The sequence below is a fragment of the Apium graveolens genome, chromosome 7 (assembly GCF_009905375.1).
Source record: "Apium graveolens cultivar Ventura chromosome 7, ASM990537v1, whole genome shotgun sequence".
NCBI classification, from domain to species: domain Eukaryota; kingdom Viridiplantae; phylum Streptophyta; class Magnoliopsida; order Apiales; family Apiaceae; genus Apium; species Apium graveolens.
In genome coordinates this window covers 193,325,179-193,331,178 of record NC_133653.1, presented here as the reverse complement: position 1 = coordinate 193,331,178, position 6,000 = coordinate 193,325,179, and positions in this window count along the sequence as shown.

The window sequence follows — 6,000 nt, the reverse complement described above, 5'->3', positions numbered from 1 at the left end:
TTCTTGAGGTGAATAGTGTTTAGGAAAATAAAGTAACAAACATAAGATATTCGGGGAAGTATATATTCATATATAAATCCTCTAGGGTGTTGCTACACTTCGGTAAGTAAATTAACCGACTACAATCCAAGAACAACAATATTTTTGCTTCTACAAAGATATACAATTTAAATCATATACAATGATCTAGCTTTGTGTTCGTCTAAGGATCTAATTACTGGATAACGATTATAATGCACCTTATAAATATACAAGAGTTAAATCGGGCATTATAATGTTTCTCCTAAAAGAAGTTTAACGGATATTCAATAAGCTTGGACTTCTCCGTGTATCTTTGTTTCTTATTTTATCAGCTCTCGTTTGAGAATAAGATGAACAGAACAATTATTTTTATTAATTATCTTCTGCTTCTTTGTGTATACTTTATATATCAATTGGATACGTGGCTGCATTTTTAACCAAGTAAACCAAATGATATAAATCAATAAAGTTGTTGAGAGTTTAGAAACTTTGCTGAGTTGCGACCCCAAGCACCAGAAAGTCTCCCACTTGCGACCCTAGCACCCTTGGAATTCCACTAGTGACTACAAGGCACTTTTGCCTTAGTTTTTCTCTCAAGTAGTGACTAGAAGCACTAGGGAGCCTCCCACTTATGACTACAAGGAACAACATCCATTTCTGAAATAGTTTTTGCTTATGTTTCTTGCATATTGCTCCTATTGGATTAAGTTTGCTTCTGGTACTTAGGTTTTGAGTTGTTCTTATATATTCTTGCTCCTACTAAGTAATAGAATACTCTTAGTGACTCACACTACAAGGTAGTGATCACTTTGACTTAGATTCTGTAGAACGCTATAACCCTTAAACTGTCCCGTCTTCGAGTCTTCTCTCCAAGTCTTCGTATAAATGATATAACCTGCATATCCAGATACAAATCCTCACTTTACAATTCTTCTAATGATAATACTCAAATTCCTTTCACAAATCGCTAATTCCTACTACAACTGGTCTGGTTCACAGATGAATATCTTCGATTCAAGTCTTCGTGTTATATCCTTGGTTACATTGTTAAGATTGCAATAACTTTATCGCTTCGAACATTGACTGTCAATAAACAATTGTACTTTCACTGGAATCTTTTCTGGTACTCAGACAACGTCTTCATTGCTACTACAATCTTGAATACTTCATTCACTATTCTTCACTAATGCTTGAACATATAAATGAACTCATTTCAGTGAGTATAACTTCAAGACTACAACTGTCTTCTTTAACCTTTGTCTATACTATGTCTTCAATTCTTCAGATTTCTATGCTTCGAACAATGTCTATCTTCAATCAACGCTAAAACACTGAAATCTTATTATGACACTGTCATACTGAAATCTTCAACACTTCTGAAACCTTGAAAGTCTGTAAACCTTATTCTTCACTGAGGCATGAACATATTAACGAACTTCTCTCAGTGACTTGTAAAGAGACTTCAAAACTTCTTCTAATGTTTTGATTCTTTGTATATGCCTTGTCTTTGTTTCTTCCTGATTTCTTGTGTAGACGTAGTATTATTTACCTGTCATGTTCTAGCAATGAGTTATCATGTCTACTGTTCATATAGCTTCACAATCCCGCCAACAATTAACAAACCCCGTGATGGTCAATAAAGCCAATGGAAATTGGATGATGTGCATCGACTTTACCGATATGAACGATGGTGTCCAAATGACTGCTACCCATACCAAGGATTGACACTCTGATCGATGTTAGTGTTGGGCACGAGATGTTGAACTTCATCGATGACTTTAGCAGTTATAATCAGATTAAGATGCACAAAGACGACACCCGTAAAATATATTTCATAACTAACTTAGGTGTATTTTGCTATCTTATTATGGTTTTTGGACTTAAGAATGCGGGAGTCACTTATCAAAGATTGGTGAATAAGATATTTGTTCATCTAATCAGAAAGACCATGGAGGTCTATGTTGATGACATATTAGTTAAAAGCCTAGCCAAGGTCGACCATATTGATCACCTCGGATAGGAATTCGAAGTGATGAGGTACCACAAGATAATGTTAAACCCTACCAAGTGCGCCTTCGGTGTTGGGTTTGAAATTTTTTTGGGTCACATGTTCTTGAAGAGAGGAACCAAGGCCAACCCCGACAAGATTAAAGTTATCCTGGATATGGAGCGACCATACTCCATAAAGGAAGTTCAAAAGCTGACTAGAAGAATCACATCCTTGGGGAGGTTCATCTCCAAGTCAGTAGATAAATGCCTACCCATTTTTAAAACCCTGAATAAGGTGAAAAATTCTGGGTGGACTGTTGAGAGCCAAAAGGCCTTTGAACTGCTGAAGAAGTACATGACTAAAGCCCCATTATTGGCCAAACCAAGTCCGGAGGACATCCTTTACTTGTATCTTGCTGTTTCTGAGCAATCAGTAAGCGCCGTATTGGTAAAGGAAGAGTAGAAGGTTAAAACATGTATATTATGTGAGCAAAGTGCTCCACGGAGAAGAGTTCAACTACTCCACTATTGAAAAGTTTTCACTTGCCTTGATAACAGTCTCATGGAAGTTGAGACCACACTTCTAGGCCCATAAAATAAAAGTCCTGACGGACCAACCTTTGAGGAACATCCTTCACAGCCCGAAAGCCAGTGGAAGGCTCATCAAATGGGCAATAGAATTGGGCGAATTTGACATAAAGTACAAACCCCGAACAGCTACCAAGGCTCAGGCGTTAGCAGACTTCATGGTCGAATGCACCATTAACTACCAATAAGTCGGGGCAAGAGATAGTAACCCAAAAAGGAGAAGAAAAAGAGAAAGACAAAGACTTGACTTTGAAAGAGTATTGGGTTCTTCATTTTGATGGAGCATCCAAAATAAAATGTAGTGGTGCAGGCATAGTCTTGCAAAGCCCCGATGGGTTCATAATTGAGTATGCTTTGAAGTTGGATTTCCCGACAATGAATAACAAAGCAGAATACAAAGTATTGATAGACGGTTTAGGCTTGGCTGGAGCCTTGAGGGACAAAATCTTAAAGTGTGTGGAGACTCAAGGCTTATTGTTGCCCAAATCAATGTAGAGTTTGATTCCAAGGATGATACAATGGCCAAGTACCTGAGAATTGTGAAAGGAATGCTGACTCAATTTGATGAATGGTATACAGAGCATGTTTCAAGAAAGGATAACACTACGGGCGATGCCCTATCTAAGTTCACATTTTCTGAAATTAAGAACTATCCGAGAAGTATTTACTTCCAAGTCCCGAGGACCCTTACCATACATGTCATAAACTTTATACTAACAATCTGTGTGGCAATTTATTGGATCAATCCAATCAAAGCTTGCCTTGAAATAGGATGGCTCCCTGAAGATGCCCAGAAGATACATAACTTGTCGGTGAGAACATTGAAATATTCTCTGATCGAAGGCCTTTTGTACGAAAGGTCTTTCGTCAGTCTATGGTTGAAGTGTTTGAGACCTTTTGAAGCAAAGGAGGCGCTTAGGGACGCCCATGAGGGGATTTGTGGATAATACTTGGAAGAAAGAGCCCTCGCTCATAAGTTAACCCGATTAGGATTTTACTGGCCAACTATGTTAGCCAACACAAAGGCTTATACAAAGAAATATGACATATGCCAAAGGCATGCGCCTATAGGACGATAACCTCCAGAAATGCTTACATCTATCAACACACCAATCCTTTTCGGAATGTGGGGAATGGATATACTGGTCCTTTTTCCCATAGCATTAGGACAAAGGAAGTTCATAGTGGTAGTCATAGACTACTTCACGAAATGGATCAAGAGTAAGGCACTAACCAGGATAACCACCAAACAGATTTTCCAATTCTTGTGGGAAAATATGATATGCCGATTTGAAATTCCACGCATCCTTGTTACAGATAATGGGCGACAATTTGAGAATGAAGAGTGGAGGGAGTACTTCAATGGCAGTAGCATAGAAATCTGATTCACCTCAGTTGCTCATTCGCGGGCAAATGGGAAAGCAAAAGTTGCTAATCAGATCATCCTTGATGGACTTAAGAAGAGGGTCGAACACTCGAGGAACACTTGGGTAGATAAGTTATTGCCTATACTGTGGACATATCGTACTACTTACAAAGTTACAACTGAAGCTACCTCATTCATGATGGCATATGAAGCCTATTCAGTAGTGCCCCCGGAAATTATCCATGGATCACCAAGGGTCAAAGCACATGAACTAGAAACCAATGAAGAAGGCATGAGGCCCATCCTCGACCTAATTGACAAGGTTAGGGATGAAGCTAACTCCTATAATGCAGAGCATCAATGAAGAGCCTCCCTCTAATATAATAGAAGGGTTAAGGAAAGGTTCTTTCTACAAGAAGACTTGGTCTTGAGAAAGATTGAGGCATCAGGAGTCGGTGAGAAAGGAAATATAGCCCCTAATTGAGAAGGGCTTTACAAGTTCAAGAGGACACTATGACGAGGATCCTACAAGCTGAAAACTCTGAGAGGTGTCGAAGTGCCTCGAACTTGGCATATTTTAAACCTGAAGGTTTATTATATATAGCATCATAAGACGACCTTTGGTCGACCAAATTCTTATTGCAGACTCCAACAGTCCAAAGAAGGTCAATCAACCTCCAAGGAAGACCTTGGGCCGACCAGGCATCCCTAAAAAGGAACTCCAGCTAACCTAACGAGGCGACCAGCCTCTAAGAGAGGCCTTAGGCCGACTAGGTCCCTCTTGAACAAAAAATTTAAAACATCAAACTCAAACTAATGAAGGAAGGCCTCTAAGGCCAGTTTCAACAAGATTTCTTTAAGTCATGAAGACTTGATAGTGAAATTGCTCCCGTCTTCAACGAGCCCATCATTCTTGAGTATTAAGGACATGGATAAAGTGTGAACCGTATTATACACAGTTCAAGCTCGTCTTGAAAAATTGAATCGAATCTCTTAAACATCAGGCTCTTGACAAAGGAGAATTCTTAATGATGAAGATACTTCTAAACATGGAAGAGCATAAAGGGATGTCCAAACAGATAACATCCCAGCATAAAACTGGTGATCATTCTTCTAACATTTGTATACAGTTGACAAGGGTTAACCTTGAGCTCAACTACCAAATAAAGGGATGGACCGTGAACCTCAACCTAGCTTCGAGGGCTCCTTTAAAACTACATAGCTTCACTCGATCCCAGTTACAAATTCTGTCAATATAGCTCGGCTCAAAAGCTTTAAATATAACCTGAAAAGCTATACTTTTACTTGAGTTCCCTCACATCCGAATCACTCATATTACATGAATGATAGAAGGAGTCGGGATCAGTGTTGTTCGGGAAGGCATCCGCCCTCTCGTCCAACGAATTCTTCAGAATTTCAAAGAAAGGATTAAGAAACAAAGGTGGAACAAGAGCTTTACCTTTAGTAGATCTAGCTTGCCTCATTTGGCCATCATCTCAGCCATGACGACTAGAAGTGGTTGAACGTTTTCAGACATCTTCGAAAACTAGAACCGAAAATGGCTTCTGATTAAAATTTTTTAGAAAGTTTGATATAAAGGAATTATATATGAAGTTCAAGGCCCATCACGAACACGAACATGGTATTTCATATTCAAAGCCCATCATGGAGATGACCGAGACAACATGTTGTCAAAAAAACTCAAGTTCTAATCTTGATCAAAGATTAATTGCTCTAATCGTTAATAGTAGTAAAAAGATGAAGTTCGAAACTCAAGATATTGTCCAATCACAACAACGTAGGTACTTCCTCGATCATGTAAAAAACTCCCGGAAGAGTAGACTCATCCAAATAGGCTTATTGGGAGGCTTTTCAGCCGCTTAGGACCCCACTCCGCTTACTCCCGGAAGACTAGGATTACTTCGGAGGATTTTCATCCGCCAAGGATGTCACCTCGTTTACTCTCGAAAGAGTAGGATTATTTTGGAGGCTTTTCATCAGCTAATGATGTGTCCTCGCTTACTCTCGGAAGAGTA